Genomic DNA, 19,079 nt, shown 5'->3' with positions numbered 1-19,079 from the left:
TCCATTATAAAGTTATTCAAACGATACAAAATAAAATATTTTCTGCTACTTGCAATGATTTTCAACGTCTGGGGACCGCTATCATGGCCTCATCTTTAGACACACCTAAATTGAATGTACATTATTAGTTGAATAACTAAGTAAAAAATCAATAATACAAAGATAATTAGATAACGATATAAATCCAAGATATATTCACATGATCATTACACATAATTGGCAGACGGTAAACTCAAAAGAGCACAAGGAGTCGTCAAAATGCATCATGATCGACAGTTAAAAAGTAATTAAACGTACTACCATATTCTCAAGTACTAAAACAACTAAAATTATTCAATTTACAGATATTGGAAATTCAGAAAGTTGTGTGATAAACTCACAAACGAATTTTACAAGCCACATCCACACAAAAATGTGTCAAGTTGCTAATACCATGATTTAAGAAGAGATTTCACAAGGAGAATATTTGTAAATAGAGTGTAAGACCCCAAATTTTCTACTTAATTTAAGGTCGTTACTGTATACGTAGCATAAACATTGAATGCGGAAGACTTAATTAAAATTCCATAAAACATAACATCTTAAAACACAGCCATGGACTTACGTGTTTCGAAAACATCTTTAAAACGACACTACAAAAGACTAAATAAAATGAATAAGAGTTTAAGTTAAAAACATTCTATTCTCCCCTGGGTCTAAGAAAATAAATACCACTATCCTATGCATGTGTCATGGTCTCGAGTTGCGATGCCCTCGTCCGCCGTACAAGAATGTCTTGCCTTAACCTGAAAAATGTAGTAGCACATGACTTGAGTATTCATTGTTGGGGTTAAATGCAACAATCACATGCAATGAGATGATAGAACCTATCTTTCAGTTCGTTTTCCTACGGTTCTGTCCTAACGGGTAATTTTGGACGTGTACCATATACTCTACACACAGCCCATACGTGCGAGTATGGGCTCACCAGCTAGTTCGCACACCGCTGGGCCACCTTTCTTATCCGGTGGGCATACTCTGGGAGCCCCTTAGGTTGGACACCCACTAGAACTGGTAACCGTCATGGCAGCGCTATGTAAAGCATAACGATCTGTAATAACTCGAAATCTTCTAGTTAATTTAAGGTCGCTACTGTATACATAGCATAAACATTGAATGCGGAAGACTTCATTAAAATTCCATAAAACATAACCTTTATCTTAATACACAGCCATGGACTAACATGTTTCGAAAACATCTTTAAAACGATACAACAAAAGATAAAATAAAATGAATAAGAGTTTAAGTTAAAAACATTCTATTCTACCCTAAGTCTAAGAAAATAAATACCACTATCCTATGCATCTGCCATGGCTCGAGTTGCGATGCCGTCGTTAGCCGTACAGAAATGCCTTGCCTTAACCTGAAAAATGTAATAGCACAGAGCTTCAGTATTTAAAGAAATACTCAGTAAGTGACCCCACTATTGGGGTTAAATGCAACAATCACATGCAATGAGATGATGAAACCTATCTTTCATTCCATTTTCCCTACGGTGCTATCCTAACGGGTAATTTTGGACGTGTACCATATACTCTACACACAGCTCATACGTGCAAGTATGGACTCACTAGCTAGTTCGCACACCGCTGGGCCACTTTCCTTATCTGGTGGGCATACTCTGGGAGCCCCTTAGGTCGGACACCCGCTATAACTAGTAACTGTCACGGCAGCGCTATGCAAAGCATAACGATTGTTGTCTTGCCATTAGATGTACGCGTCCGTACCCTCGTGATGGGATAGGAGTATCCCCCCAAATGCATGAGCACACATAATGCATGAGGTCCCAAAACTTTTCCATTTTCATTATCCTTTAATACAACCCCGCTAGCATTATGTACATATCATATCATTTTTCATATCGTTTCAGATATCGTTCATCATTCATATCATATTGTTTCTCATTCTTCAGTTCTCAAAGCATACATAATTCTAACGGGGTTATATTTCATGCCATTTATCGTAATTTCATGTCATTCATATCATGCTGTATACACACAATTTAAGAGATCTAACATAACGTTCTATGCTTTTAACATAACATTTCATGATATACACATCATACCATGACATATTGCATTACAATGTATCTTATCATAAACAAGTCATAACGTAAACACTTCGTCGTCATATTGTTCTCTAACTTATCATAGCCTTAACGTTCTTATACCTATCACAGACATATCATGACGTGAACGTACCTTACTCATATCATCACAAGAACTTAACCTAACACTATCGTTCTATCAATCCTAACGCTATCGTTCTATCAATCTATCACAAACCTATCCCTTTCTACCATTAACCTAACCGTATTCTTCCATCAATGTCTCTTATCCATATCACTCCGGTATGTAACCTAACCTTAACGTTTCATGAACGTATTTTATTCCTATCGTTACATTTCGTTTTGTGCATCATTCTTGTATCCTATCTCAAACATATCCTTGAACACATCGTACCATAATTATTATCATACAATTCACATATTATAACATATACATAACATATAGGAAGCATATCGATCCACAGACAATTCACACATATCAATATATATGACACATGCAGAACCACAGGCCACGTGTCAACATCAAATATAACCATGCCGATAGTAAGGTCACTTACCTGGCTAGCTTAAGTCGTCACGAATATATCTTTAATGAAAATTTGATTCCGTCCTTTGAAAACTGAGTCAACCTATATGAGCCCATGACATTAGTTTCAGGTTTGAACTCTACAACATTATTTCTCTAATTTACATTGGTCCATTGTTAAAAGTCTTGAAATGTTATATATCTATAATTATATTTTTATTAAAAATCTTATTTTTCATGGTTACGTTTATAAGAGAGTAGATACAGCTATTTAAGTTATCATGGGCTTTACTACCCTATATTTATCCTTTGCCTTTTAATTGTGTTCTCATCTATTTCAAATTTCTAGTGGATCTCTATTTCCAAATCTTTCCTTATCTTAGTGTTTACTATTCAGAAGTTTTCTTGGCCATTCTATCTTTAACCTATTCATTTAGCTACTGATAAAATATTAATCTAATATTACTAATTTGAAGTGATTTACTAGAATCGTATAAATGATGGACATTTAGTTTCTAACTCAAAGTAGACCATTGTAATAATTCAATGAAGATCTTACTCTAATTGCTTGTGATTTCTAAGAAAAATTGGATAAAAGAAAATAAAGATTTAATATATACCTTAGATCAGATCTATCTTCAAGTAAATCTCCCCTCAAGCAAATCTGACCATTTTTTTTTTTTTTTTTTTTTTTATAAATATTTTTATTAGTTATTTATTTATTTATTTATTTATTATTATTATTATTTTATTTTATTTTTCCCGGTTGTTACATAGAGTTTAACATAGCAAACATGACATAAAAACTTACAATGGCAACAAATGACCACATTTTGTTGATAGCTTGTTAAGCCATTTCACCTAAAATGCTAAACAAAAACATAATCGAAGTACAAAATTTTGTATCGATAAGTCACTATGAGTTAAATGTGAGAGCACATAAGAAACCAAGTTTTAAGTATATTGCTGAAAGATAAATAAACAACAACAACAACTCGTGTTCGATCTACACAAAGCTGATCCAGCATAATTATTTAAAGTACCCCAAAGTATACCAAGTAATAAGAAAGAAAGCATGTACCTTTTCATTCCCAATTCTTCACTTCCTTTTGCATGCAACTAGTTGAAACCTTGACCATAATTTCTTTTTCTTTCTCGACCCTTTCAGTGGATAGGATGGTACTGTGTAATTCTCGTTTGGGAGGCAGCTTTCTCAGAATGAAGAGGACTACAGAAGAAGGTAAAATCTCAACCAACTGTAGACATGGAAGCACAAGTAAGAACTCGTACCTTTGAAAGAAAATGACATTCCACATTTTTCCGAGCAAAAAGAAGTAGAAAATACTAAGGAACAACATATTCCATTCAAAGAATAACTCACATCATCCATCTAGGGGAAGATTATAATTTAAAGGCCCGATCAGCATAAACATGACAATGAGACTGAACTAAATTCATCATCATCATAGAACACCAATACGCAAACTGAATGAATTCATCATCATAGAACACTAATACTCAGTTGCAGGAAACTCATCATATTGATTAGAATACCCCAATTGACTAAAAGATTCCAGTAAAACAAACAACCACAAGCGAAATATCATAGGTAAAACTGAATTTACGAGGTAGTATATAAAATTTAGAACAGGATGATCCAAAACATCGAGGTCTATAGCTTGATCAAAAGCATTAAAGCATATCTACCACGCAAGAAAATTAAACCAAGATTAAAATGAATTGAGTATCAACATAAAGCAATTGAAAGACAAAACATGTTGTTCATTTCACAGTATTAAATAATGCACAAGTAATAGCTACAAGGATAAGCTTATACGTAACTTTATTATGTTATTCTCAATTCTTGAGGACGGCGTCAGGCTTTCATTGGTGATTGGTTAAGGACCCAAACGAAAATGAATTTGAAGTACCTTATTTTGTTGTAAATTGTCATAAGTTTTGATTTGATTTGGTTATTTGGATCAGATTTGATTTGGTTATTTGGATTAGATTTGATTTGGTTATTTGGATTAGATTTAGTCATATCGGAATTTGATATCGTGATTTGGGAAGGTTTTGTGTGTCACATTGTATTTCTGTATTTCTTGAGTGACATATTGGTGAGAGTCTATATAGTGTGATAGTGAGGTATTCACTTGGAAGGCTTGGTTTTAGTAGTGATTGGTTGCTACCCGTGGATGTAGGAACTTCTTCTCACCGAACCATGCAAATATCTTGGTGTCTCTTTGTGTAATTCCGTTCATTGGTGTTCTGAGTACATTTGTTCTGCTTTCGGCACACAACAAGTGGTATCAGAGATAATTAAGATCCGCCAGAAACGCTGCCATTGAAGATCTCAATGGTATCGCCGTGGGCCACACCATGCCAATGGAAGGAGCGGTCTTCGTCCATAACCTCGCGGTCATAAATGAAAAAGAAACCCTCTGGTGGCAGATGAAAATGCAGTCTCTACTGTAGCTTTTGCAGCTCTTTCTTCAATTTTCTCACGTTATCCGTTGGGCTCACTTCCATTGGTATCTTTGAGTTCCCAAATTTCGGTTGCACCATTACTTTCAACTTGTTCTTCGACGACCCACTTGTTGCCACCATCACAGCCGCCGTCATCGTCGACGGCTGCGGCGGCGGCGTTGTCATCCCGGCGCAGTGGTCAAAACTGTAGGCGACGACCGCAAACAAACCTCAACCTCAGAATTCTCCGACATCTCGCTGTCACGCAAGGAACGTTGATCCTGTAAGTCGGCAGGGGAGGCATTGGGTTGGAGCGTGATCCCATTGATGGGGCCCACAGAGTTGATTTCGTGGATCCTCTGTTTGAGGTGCCCGATTGAATGGTTCGGGTCGATTTGGGGTTGCGATTGGGATTGGGAATTGTTTTGGGATTCGAAAGCTACGAGGAGTTGAATGCGAGAGTGCTGGAGGATTTCGTAGAATTCGACGTCGCGGTCGTCTTAGAGGACGTGGCCATTGAAGATTAGGGTTTGTTTGGGGATTGGGATATGGTTGAGTTGTCTATATGGGTAATGATAGTACTTGCAAGATGATTAGAATCGGCTCAGTACAAATCAAGATGTTTGACGGGGTTATACAAAAACTCAATGATGTGAGGTATGTCCTTGACTTGAAGAAAATTTTGATTTTCCTTGGCGCTTTGGATGCGAGTGGTTATCGTATCATTTTGGAAGGAGGGAATTTGAAAGTAGCTCGTGGAGCTTTGGTGGCAATTAAAGGAACTAGAAGAGGTAGCATATACTACCTCAACGGAACCACAATAATTGGGCATGCTGCTGTGGGAAGTTCAAAAGAACAAGACATAACGAAATTATGACACATGAGACTTGGGCATGCTGGTGAGAAGGCGCTTCAGACATTGGTGAACCGAGGAGTCCTTAAGGGTGTCACAACTGTTCACTTGGTGAATCGTTTGTCTGTTTCTAGAAATGGTGGGAAAACTCCGCTTGAGACTCAAAGCTGGATCCTAGAGCAAAAAAAAGCCAAGTTTATGGGCTTTAGCAAAGGGGTGAAGGGAGCAAAAAAAGCCAAGTTTATGGGCTAAACAAAGGCATGAAAGGCTATAGGTTATGGTGTCAAGAAACAAGTGGAGAAGGTGGTGTTCTCTCCTAATATGGTTGCTCCTATTGTTCTCCTACTGAAAAACATATTGATCAGGTAGATAATAACTTTGATGTCTTAGAACAGGAGGAGCAAAGCCTTGTAAATGAAAGAGTGGAGGAACCTAAGTCCATCGCCAGGAATAGACCACAAAGAAAAATTCGAAAACCTGCAAGATTTGATGATACGATAGCATATGCTTTCCCTTTGATTGATGGAGTTCCCAACAACTACAAAGATTCTATCCAGAGCCCGGATAGATTGCACTGGCAAGAGGGTATGAATCAGGAGATTGCATCATTGGAGATAAATCAAACTTGGGATTTGGTACAACTTCCAAACGAAGCTATTTGGATGCATGGTTTGATCAATGACTTGGGTATTTTGCAGAAACATATAGATGTATTTTGTGATAGCAAGAGTGCTATTTGTTTGTCAAAAAATCAAGTCCATCATGTTCGTACTAAACATATTGATGTCCGTTTTCACTTTATTCGAGAAATTATTAGTGAAGGGGACATTCGTTTATTAAAATTGGAACTGCTGATAACCCTATTGATATGTTGACAAAGGTGATCGCTCGTGAAAAGTTCTGGCATTGTTTGGATTTCATCAACGTTGGAAGAAAGGAGTAGTGTGTTGACGTGGTAGCAACCAACTCAGTTCAACTTGGAGATCTTATGACAAGGTGGAGATTGTTGTAAATTGTCATAAGTTTTGATTTGATTTGGTTATTTGGATCCGATTTGATTTGGTTATTTGGATTAGATTTGATTTGGTTATTTGGATCAAATTTGATTTGGTTATTTAGATTAGATTTGATTTAGTTATTTGAATTAGATTTAGTCATACCATATTTAGTCATCTCGAAATTTGATATCAGGATTTGGGAATGTTTTGTATGTCATATTGTATTTCTTGAGTGACATATTGGTGAGAGTCTATATAGTGTGACAGTGAGGTATTTACTTGGAAGGCTTGGTTTTATTAGTGCTTGGTTGCTACCCGTGGATGTAGGGTAACTTCTTCTCTCCGAACCAAGTAAATATCTTGGTGTCTCTTTGTGTAATTCTGTTCATTGGTGTTGTGAGTACATGTGTCAGGAGAAATTGGTACAAGAAGCCGTGGATACACTTCTTGATAATGGAATCTGCGGACAACCACATATATATATATATATATATATATATATATATATATATATATATATATATATATATATATATATATATATATATGATAATAAAGAGCCACGAAAGGTAAAAACTTAGTGTAACAAGTACATTCAAATCTTTCTAAAATATTTGACGAGAATAAGGTAACTTACATTATCTGTTCAACACCTTTCTTTAAACATTATCTATTCAACACCTTTAATTTCAATTAGTTAGCTAAACCTTAAACCACCCTTTGTTGGCACTTTGTCTAATGCATAAGAATGGACTAATCAAGAAAAAGAAAAATCCATAAGCAAGACAAAATTAAAAGAACGAAAACAAATTAAAGTGCTCAAATTGAATTATTTTTCTAATTTCCATAATTATCTTGCAAGATTCATCTCATAATTATTTTATCCAAATTTTAATTCAAGTTTTATATTATATAATTCTCCTAAAAAAATCACATATACTCTTAAAAGGTTGCTTATTCGAGTAGAAATTTCACTCATATTTCACTAGAAAGCTACAAATATTTTCCTTACCAGAGCATATATATATATATATATTTTGTAGCAGAATAATATTTGTTCAGTAGGGTCATTGAAATGTTTTGATGGAGTAGTGTGTGTTTATCTGTTGCAAATATATATTAGTATCAGTATGTGTTTTTCCTTAAAATGTCGCTTACTCTCGTGATGTGGAGTGAAAAGTCATTGCAGTAACAAAAAATTTAAACAGCAAAAAAATTTCGATATGGAGTATGTGTTTATATACATGGAGTAGGGTCATTGCATTAGCAAAAAAATTCACTCATACACTCATACATCACTAGATTGAGAGGAAAAATTACTATAACACATTGCAGCAGCAAAAAAATCCACTCATACACTTATACATCACTAGATTGAGAGGAAAAATTATAACACCTCAATCCGAATCCAAACCTCATAATACTAAACAAAATCTAAAAAAGAAGCAAGGTAGAGAGAGGGAGGGGGATGACAACTAAGATGGCATAAGATTTTAAACATCACTAGATTGAGAGGAAAAATTACTATAACACCTCAATCCCAATCCAAACATCATAATACTAAACAAAATCTAAAAAAGAAGCAAGGTAGAGAAGGAGGGGGATGACAACTAAGATGGCATAAGATTTTAAACTAACCTACCTGAGAACCAGTTCACTAATTGCCGAGATAGTGGGAGAGAGTGATTTTTGCAAGATTGTCGATGGGAGAGAGTTGCAATTCTCTTATTGATAGCATATTTTAGGGCTTCAATGGGCTGGCTTTTCCAATTTCTTTTCTTTCCCTCCTTTTTCTCTTTCCTACTTTATTTAAGTTTGAATTGGCTTTGAGTTTTCTCAGCTTTTCCCATTTTTTTCCTTTGGTTCTTTATAATTGCACTAAATAGAAAATGTTATCTTTAAACCCTATCAAAAGCCTTCATTCTACTGAGTATATATAAGTCACAAAATTGAATACTTTTACTGTACTTAAATATTTAAAATATCCTTTAGATTTAGATCATTTTGCAACTGTTCTTGGATGATATATATACAAAATAATGAACACCAGTTTAGCGTAATATATATCCGGAACAATGAACACAAATTTACACTAATCTAACTCAAAAAAGGACTAACCTAAAAAATAGAGTTCCTTACCAAAAAAAGGACTAACCTAAAAAATAGAGTTCCTCAGGGAAGTAAACACAATAGAGAATTGTCTTCGGAGGAAGCAAATTGTTCGAGGGAATGAATACTGAAATAAGATAAATGAATTGTTTGTACGATTCTGTTAAAGAATTGAGACATGAGTCATACTCGAGGTGGGATGTGACTCAGTTTGAAATAGAGAGGATAAAATGTAGAGCAAAACTATGGAATGCAAAAACCAATGATTAATAAAACTATCTAATTAATTTATATTAATAACTACATCTTCTAACAAAAAATGGATTGTTGTACGATTATTATAAAGAATTGAGATGTGGGTTAGACTCGAGATGGGGCGTGGCTCAGTTTGAAATGGAGGGGATTAAGATAGCAGAACAAAAGTTTGTAATGCAAAAACCAAAGATTAATAATACTATGTAATTAATTTATATTAATAATTACGTCTTCTGACCAGAAATAGATTGTTTGTACGATTTTGATAAAGAAATTAGACGTGGATCAAACTTGAGGTAGGGCGTGACTCAATTTGAAATGGAGGGAATTGAAGAGCAAAACTATTGAATACAAAAACTCAAAGATTAATAAAACTATGTAATTAATTTATATTAATAATTATATCTTTTGACAAGAAATGGATTATTTTTACGATTTTGATAAGAATTGAGCCGTGGGTCAGACTCGAGGTGGGGCGTGGCTCAGTTTGAAATGGAGGGGATTAAGATTGCCTAACAAAAACAAATGATTAATAAAACTATGTAATTAATTTATATTAATAATTACATCTTTCTGATGAGAAATGAATTGTTTGTATGATTCTGATAAAGAAGTGAGACGTGAGTGAGACTCAAGTGTGGCGTGACTCAGTTTAAAATGGGTGAAAATTGCATAACAAAACTCTGGAATGCAAAAATTCAATGACTAATAGACCTATCTAATTAATTTAGATTAATAATTACATCTTCTAACTAGAAATGGATTGTTTGTACAATTTTGATAAAGAATTGAGACGTAGGTCAGACTCGAGGTGGGGCGTGACTCAGTTTGAAATGGAGGGGATTAAGACTCCAGAACAAAAGTTGTGTAATGCAAAAACCAAATGATTAATAAAACTAGGTAATTAATTTATATTAATAATTATATCTTACGACAAGAAATGAATTGTTTGTATGATTCTGATAAAGAATTGAGACGTGGGTTAGACTCGAGATAGGGCATGACTTAATTTGAAATGGAGGGGATGAAGTCTTGAGATCAAAAGTCTGCCATGCAAAAACCTAATAATTTATATAGTACATCTTCTGATGAGAAATAGATTGTTTGTACGATTCTGATAAAGCATAAAGATGTGGGCCAGACTCGAGGCGGGGCGTGACTCGGATTGAATTGGAGGGAATGAAGATAGTAGATCAAAACTCAACAATGCAAAAACTCAATGATTAATAAAATTATACAATTAATTTATACTAATAATTAGATCTTTTGACGAGAAATTGATTATTTATACGATTCTAATAAATAATTGAGACGTGGGTCGGAGTCGAGATAGGGCATAACTCAGACTAAAATGGAGGGATGGAACTGCAGAGTAAAAGTCAGTAATGCAAAAACTCAATGATTAATAAAATTATATAATTAATTTATATTAATAATTACATCTTTTTACGATAGATTGATTGTTTGTACAATTCTCATAAAGAATCGAGATGTGGGTCAGACTCGAGGTGGGTCGCAACTCAGATTGAAATGGAGGGGATGAAGACTGCAGAGTAGAACTCTACCATGCAAAAATGATTAATAAAACTATATAATTAATTTATATTAATAATTAGATCTTCTTGACAAGAAATTGATAATGTGTACTATTCTAATAAAGAATTTAACGTGGGTCAGACTTGAGATAGGGCGTGACTCAATTTGAAATGAAAGGAATGAATACTGCATAGGAAAAGTCCACAATGCAAAAACCCAATTATTAAAAAAAATTATATAATTAACTTATATTATTAATTACATCTTTGAGAGAAATTGATTATTTGTAGGATTCTCATAAAGAATTAAGACGTGGGTCAAACTCGAGGTAGGGCTGGATCAAATGGCTAGCATAACCAAAATAGTTGAGCGGTTGCGGCTTTCGAGTGCATTAGATTTGTTAAATTTTCTTTCTGAAATAATAATAAATTATTCCATTTGCAGAAATGAAACAAAAGATGACGAGAATCTTGAAGCTAGCGAACAACAGAGATCCAGGGAAAAAGCAAAGGAATGCCAAGGGACTTGAAGAAGGAAACGAAAGTTGTTGGTCTCGTTGGAGATCTATACAAAAATTACCAGAAGAATATGGTCATCTTCGAGATGAAATTGAGAGAATCATTAAATCTAGAATGGAAAAAAAAAGAAAGACAATGAGAAGATGTCTCTTCTTCATCTTCAAGCTCCAGCTCCGACTCTGAGTTAGAATACTTTTCATCAGAGGAAATGAGCAATGGTAGTTTCTATTATTTACATAATGAACAGTCGAGCAGTTTGGGTGCTCAAATTCAAGCTGATTAACTAGAAAAAAAAATTGAATAAAAGAATGAAGTCTTGGCTAAAGTTGATTCACTACATTGGAAACTAGAAAACGTAAGAAACCAAACTGGAAAACAGAAAAAACTAAGAGATATCCGAGAAAATGATTTTAATAGAAAATTTGAAAGAAGAATGGATGGAAAAGATTGAATTGCACAAAAGGTACTACATGAGAAAGAGAGAGTTCTTACCATGGATTAAGGACTTGGAGACAAAAGTAGACACTCTACATTACAGTAGAAGGGAAATAGAAGAACAGAACATTCGGATGAGATCAAAAAATCAGTGGCTCAACAACACTAGGAATTTCGAGTTGGAGCTGACATTGACATGTAAGGAGACATAAGCTTCTTCTTAGATAATCGTCTTAGTAGGGTAAGTCAAGAGTTTGAAACAAAAAATTGATGCATCGCAGGCTTGAGAGAACAAAATTAGGGCAAGATATGGAGCAATGTAAACAAAAATTTTCTCAGATTGAAAATTAAATTTATCTATTGAGAAAGAACCCTAAAGGAAAAGGACTAAATCATTATTGGAAGAAAGCAAGCAAGCGAAGAGCGGCTTATCAGACGTGGCTTTGAGCCTGATAAGCATAGAGAGGAAGATGGAAGATTAAGCAAAAGAGCTCCAACAGCTTGAAAGATAAAATTCGTCTATTGTCGCAAAGCAACTACACAACGAAAGCAGAAAAAAGTTTAGGGCGAAGAACAAAAGATACGAGCAAGAGGAGACAATTCAAATAAAAAAATCGAAATCATGAAGGTGAGCGGATGAAACTCAACAACATGAATGAATTTGGAATGGATAGAATAAACAGAAAAATTGTAGAAGATAGCACCAAGCTTCTAAACAGATATTAAGTATCACAAATAAGCTCACTCTCGCAAAATATTGAGTTAGAATGAGAAACAACGAGCTAAAACAACTAAAAACAAATTTAACTCGATTCATTGCACAAATGGAGGAAAAAGAAGAACAAAAGTTCATGCTTAGAGAAAAGGTATGAAATCTAGAAGCGAAAATAAGCAAAAAGGGAGGAGAGAACTCAACTTGATTCAAAGCCTAGGCCAATTGAAAAAAAAAATGATGAAAACGGAGAATAGTGAAGGAGAAGAAGAAGAACGTCCAAATTTGAAGAAGACAACCGAAAAGTGATTAGGGAAAAATGTCATAAACACAAAAACAATTTGATTCTCCCTCAATCAAAAAAAAAAATATATATATTTTTCTTTATTTCACTACATTAAATCACCCTTTTTAGAGTTATAGCATTTTCTAAAACCTGCTATAAAAAAAATGAGAAAAAGATCGAACACAAAATAAAATAAAATAAAAAAGCTGATACAAAACAAAATAAAAAAAAAGAGAGCTATATATATATTTTTAAATGGTAAGCTTCTTAATTTACTCTCTTTTTTCTTCCCTTAGTTGTGCCCTTAAGGGGTGGAGGCTAGATTTATTTTTTCCTCTTAATTTCCTCTCTTCCCCTTGTGGTCCATTTTGCCATAATGGAGCTATAACCCATGTATTTCATCTTTTTCTTCCTTTTGTAATATATTTTTGTCCGGCATCAGATGACAACTTCGTCTTTGCTCTATTCTCATGGTAATGTTGTTGATCTGATTTGGGCCAAAGGTAAAAGCTCATAATCAAAGTTTGCATTCACATGCGTGATTAATATATTGAGCAGAGTTCAATATTTGTGCCCTAAAGGAGGAATACACAATACCCTACATTTTAAAATGAGAATGAGTAGAATGGATTTGCATCGAAGTTTCTCATTTCTTAAACATTTCCATTGATACTTCTTCCTTTTTGTTCTAGGGTTTAGGTTTTTGTATGTTTTGAGGTTTGATTCTCTCTCTTTAGGCCCCTTCATTTTTTCAATTAATTTGGATATTCAGGAAGGATGCTTTTGATTTCTAGCATTTTGATTAATTTAAGAGATTTAGTTAGATCACCGGTGTAATTCTCATAGAATTGTTGTTTATTTTCCTGGTAGAATTTGTTTCACTCATTGGCACCAACTTGGGAGCTAAGGCTCTGTTTTAACTTTGTGAGTAATACTTTAGTAGATCTTCCAATTTTGTGGGCATCTTTTTTTTCATGTTTGTTTCAATATATCAGCATATCATCCTTACAAATTGAAGCTCTAAAGCTATACTTTTGACAAATTTAAACACTTTGTTTCTTTAATTGGTCAAATTTGTCATCTTTCTTCCCTTCGTTTTCTGCTACTCGAGTGATACTGTAATATTATGGAAGAACAAGAGGATGAACTCAAACTATTGAATGTACTACTTCCTCCAATGAGGGGACCAAATTAAATTTGTACCAAATTAAATTTTTATTATTTCTTAATGAACCATTTCATTTTAAAATACTACTTCTAAATTTCAAGCATTTGGGGGAAAATTTGTTTGTATGATTAGATTGATTAATTGGAGTTTAAATATGCTTAACCTAGACAAACACATTGAACTAAACTCAAATGCATGCATGATTAAAGCGATAACACTGAGGAGTGGAAGTACATGGTGCCCCCTAGAAAGCGTGTTGTTGGTGATTAGTATCAGAATGAAACTATACCTATTCATGAGGCTACAAAGCCTTCTATTTCCTTTCTTCCTTTTCTCCTTCTCATATTTGTTACCCTCATTGTTCGAGTAAGAAAAATCTGACATGTTCAATTTTTTGAGTTTATAGAGATGTTTAATAATTTTCATGTGACTATTCCTTTTGCAAATGCCTTCGTCTAGATACCAAGTCATTTTAAGTTCATGTAGAACATTCTTACAAACAAAAGAAAGTTTAGAGCTTATGAGATCGTGCACAATAAAGATTTTACTGTTTTCTATACTATTGTAATTTATTTTTCCATAGGGCTTTGTATGACGAAATCTGATTAACTTAATGCCCTATTTTGTATATGATAAATTAGGGCTCAGGAAAGTAAAACTCGTTGGTATATCTCTACAGCTTGTAATCCGTTTGTATAGAGGCAACTCCGAGTTTAACTTTGCCTACAAATGTGTTTTCAGCTAGAGGCATCGCCCAAATCTAGTAGGAAGGAGTTGGCAAGGAAGATGGATGATCCATTGGATGTTGTGAATTTTGCAAACAATTCACACAAAAATGATGAACCAAATAAAAGATATGGGAGGTTAGTGCTCCGGTGGTACTGTAATGACTTGAGTAATATTTTAGGAAGATTGATTATTCTTGGATAGACTTAATTGTTCCCGTGATTTGATGATGGTAAAATCTGAATTTTTGGTAAATCATCAATATTATGTGGATATTAGTTTTAAGCTTAACTTATGACTACTTCAAGGTATTTTTTTTAAGGGTGTCCAGCTCATAACAAATTTTGTTGGTTGGTCTATGAGGGAAGATGTGGCTTTTTACTCTTCATTATGAGATATGAATGTTAGCTTTGACATGCTTTTTTTAGTTCCATAAAACATCTAGGTAATGAAGAAGAAGAGAGTTTATCTAGATTTGAAGAAATGGGGAGAGGATTTAGAACCAGGGATAGAAATGCCTTTTAGTTTGTAATGTATGTTGCAAGTTTGTTTGCAACCCTATTTTTACTGGGATAGAAAAGTAATGAGGTTTACTTACCATCAATACTTCTACCCAATCTATTATAAGGGTGTGGTTAATTTTCATTCTTTTATTTTTTATTTTTTTATAGTCCATTACAGTGGAGAAATATCATTTTAAGAAACGCTTATAATATCTACGTCAACTCCTATTTGTATTATATGAAAATGAATACTCAAGTAGGTGATCATGACAAAAATGTGAAAATGTTTTCTTTAATAAGATTGTGGTTGAAGCTCTTTAAAATTTTCATTCTTTATTTTTTTCTCTCAATGGTTCTTTTACATCGAGGAAGACAAAAATATTTCTCACAATATCCAAGAGGCAAACACTCCATTGTACACCGGATGTACAAAATATACAAAGATATCAGCAGTTGTGACATTGTATAAACTTAAGACATATAATGGTTGGTAGATGCTAGTTTCACAAGCCTTCTGGAACTTTTGTATCACATGCTTCCAATTGATAATGTCATTCCAAGATCTATTTATGAAGTTCGAAAATAGTTCAAGGAATTTGACTTAGGCTACCAAAAAATCCATGCATATGTTACGATTGTTGTGTATTTAGAAATGAAAAAGAAAAGTTAGAAAGTTGTCCTCAATGTAATACTTCAAGGTGGAAGGTTGATAGACAAACGAATGCAATCAAGCAAGGTATACCTGCTAAAGTATTAAGATACTTTCCTATCATTCCGCAACTTAAACAAATGTTTAAAATATATGAAGTGGGTGAAAGTTTACAATGGCATTCTCAACATAAAAGTATTGATGGAAAGATTCGACATCCAGTTGATTCTGTTGCATGGGAGTTGATTGATAAAAAGTGGCCTGAGTTTGCTATGGACTCTCGTAATCTTAGGTTAGGCCTTGCTACAGATGGTTTTAATCCATTCTTCAACATGAGCAGTCGATATAGTTGTTGGCCAGTCATGCTTGTTACATATAACTTGCGTCCTTGGTTATGTATGAAAAAGGAAAATATAATGTTAACATTGTTGATTTCTGGCCCTAGACAACCAGGAAACGATATTGATGTCTACTTACAACCTCTTGGGGAAGATTTACAGCATCTATGAAAAGGAGTACAAGCTTATGATATTGTAAGTAAAACATATTTCAATTTAAGAGCAATTCTCATATGGACTATAAATGATTTTCTTGCATATGGAAATCTTGTTGGATGCACACAAAAGGTAAATAGCATGTCCAATTTGTGGAGATAATACTCCGTCTCTTTGGTTGAAGAATGGAAAAAAGTATTCATATATGGGTCATAAGAACAATTCCAATATTCAATATTTATTTGAAATTGAATTAGATTCTATATTCATATTCCCGCTAAGATCCCAATAATTTAGTAAATTACTATGCATGTAACATTTCCGTTATGTGAGCCCGCTTAGCTCAGAGGTTAGAGCATCGCATTCGATGGTCATCGACTCGATTCCGATAGCCGGCTTTTCTCTATTTATTTGATTTTTGACATAATTATTAAATCAAATAAATAGAGAAACGACTTCTTCCCCTTTTTCAAAGGTTACCGATCTACCATGTCCTAGGAACTTCCTATTATGAATAAAAATGGAGAGGTTCTTGTCAAAGTTGCATCCACATGGAAGGAGTAAAACATTGTTGGATGAAAAAATAGAAGAAGCATTATGTAATAGCCAAAAATAAATAAACAAATAAACAAATAAAAAAAATAGTTAAAATAATAATAATTAATTATAATTAAAATTATAAAAATTATAAAAAAAATAGTTAAAATAATAATAATAATTAAGTAATTAATTAAATAATTAAAATAAAAATAAAAAAATAAAAATAAAAACAACCTTTCCCCACTCCTCTTCACTAACCTCGAAAAAGTTGCATTCCATCAAAGGAAGAAAACAAAAAAAATTATAAAAAAAAGAGTTAAAATAATAATATTAATTAATTAATTAATTAATTAATTAAAATTAAAATTAAAAAATTAAAATAAAAACAACACGTGTCAAAGTTGCATCCACATGAATAAAATATGGTTGGATGGAAAAAATAGAAGAAGAATTATGTAATAGACCAAAAATAAAGAAACTAATAAACAAATAAAAAAATTATAAAAAATAGTTAAAATAATAATAATAATAAATTAATTAATTAAATAATTCAAATTAAAATTAAAAAAAAAAAAAAAAAAAAACATTTTCCCCTACTCCTCTCGGCTAACCTCTCATCCCTTCCCACAATTATCTCTCATCAACCCAAAGACAAAAAAATAACACTGCAACAAGAAAAAGAAAAACAATAATTGTGTGAGAAAAAGAAAAACAATAATTGTGTTAAAAAAAAAAGAATGACCTTTACCTAGTTGAGATTCAAAGATTTAAGGTATATATTAAATCTTCATCTTTTTTTATCCTATTTTTTTCAGAAATCACAACAAATTATGGTTAGATCTTCATTGAATTATTACAATGATCTAGCTCTGAGTTAGAAACTAAATGTCAATCATTTATACTACATCAAGTCAAATTAGTAATATTAGATCCAAATGGAGATAGGATGGCCCAGAAAACTTATAAATAGAAAACACTAGGATAAGGAAAGATTTGGAAACAGACATCCACTTAAATTTGGAATACACGATAACACAATTAAAAGGCAATAGATAAAAAAAAAATTAGAGAATTAAAAACCACAAACTAAATATAGAGGGAAAGATAAATACAGAGAGTAGTAAAGGCCAGAATAACTTGAAATAAATGTATATTTTTTTTATAGAACAGTAACCATGAAAAATAAGATTTTTAATAAAAATATAATTATAGACATTTCAAGACTTTTAACAATGGGGACCAATGTAAATTAGAGAAATAATGTTGTAGAGTTCAAACCTGAAACTAATGTCATGGGCTCATATAGGTTGACTCGAATTTCAAAGAACGGAATCGAACTTTCATTAAAGATATATTCGTGACAACGACTTAAGCTAGCCAGGTAAGTGACCTTACTATCGGCATGGTTATATTTGATGTTGACACGTGCTCCGTGGTTCTGCACGTGTCATATATATTGATATGTGTGAATTGTCTGTAGATCGATATGTTTCTTATATGTTATGTATATGTTATAATTATGTGAATTGTATGATAATAGTTGCAGTACAATGTGTTCAAGGATATGTTTGAGATAGGATACGAGAAGAATGCATAAAACAAAATGTAACGATAGAAGTAAAATACGTTCATGAAACGTTAAGGTTAGGTTACATACTGAAGTGATATGGATAAGAGAGATTGATGGAAGAATATGGTTAGGTTACGGGTAGAAAGGGATTGGTCTGTGATAGATTGATAGAACGATAGCGTTAGGATTGATAGAACGACAAGGTTAGGTTACGTTTTTGTGATGATATGACTAAGGTACGTTCACGTAATGATATGTCTGTGATAGGTATAAGAACGTTAAAGCTATGATAAGTTAGAAAACGACATGACTACGAAGTGTTTACATTATGACTTGTTTATGATATGATACATTGTGATGCAATATGTCATGGTATGATGTGTATATGATGAAATGTTATGTTAAAAGCATAGAACGTTATGTTAGGTCTCTTAAATTGTGTGTATATAGCATGATATGAATGACATGAAATTACGGAAAATGGCATGAAATATAACCCCGTTAGAATTATGTATGATTTGAGAACTGAAGAATGAGAAACGATATGATATGAATGATGAACGATATCTGAAAGGATATGAAAAATGATATGATATGTACATAATGCTAGCGGGGTTGTATTAAA

General features: G+C 33.2%; 3 pseudogenes; 2 read left to right on the top strand and 1 right to left on the bottom strand.

The window, feature by feature from the left end:
• Nucleotides 1–4,955: 4,955 nt before the first annotated feature.
• Nucleotides 4,956–5,966, bottom strand: LOC147794776 (uncharacterized; annotated as a pseudogene).
• A 16-nt stretch (nt 5,967–5,982) lies between these two features.
• Nucleotides 5,983–12,827, top strand: LOC147794775 (uncharacterized; annotated as a pseudogene).
• A 1,874-nt stretch (nt 12,828–14,701) lies between these two features.
• LOC147794774 (uncharacterized) lies at nt 14,702–16,636 on the top strand (annotated as a pseudogene).
• The last annotated feature ends 2,443 nt before the right edge of the window (nt 16,637–19,079 follow it).

Source organism: Cucurbita pepo, chromosome 1 (genome assembly GCF_057944985.1).
Source record: "Cucurbita pepo subsp. pepo isolate OVF chromosome 1, ASM5794498v1, whole genome shotgun sequence".
In the NCBI taxonomy this organism is placed as follows: domain Eukaryota; kingdom Viridiplantae; phylum Streptophyta; class Magnoliopsida; order Cucurbitales; family Cucurbitaceae; genus Cucurbita; species Cucurbita pepo.
Note: the sequence above shows the minus strand (reverse complement) of the source record. Positions and strands in the feature narration are given on the sequence as shown.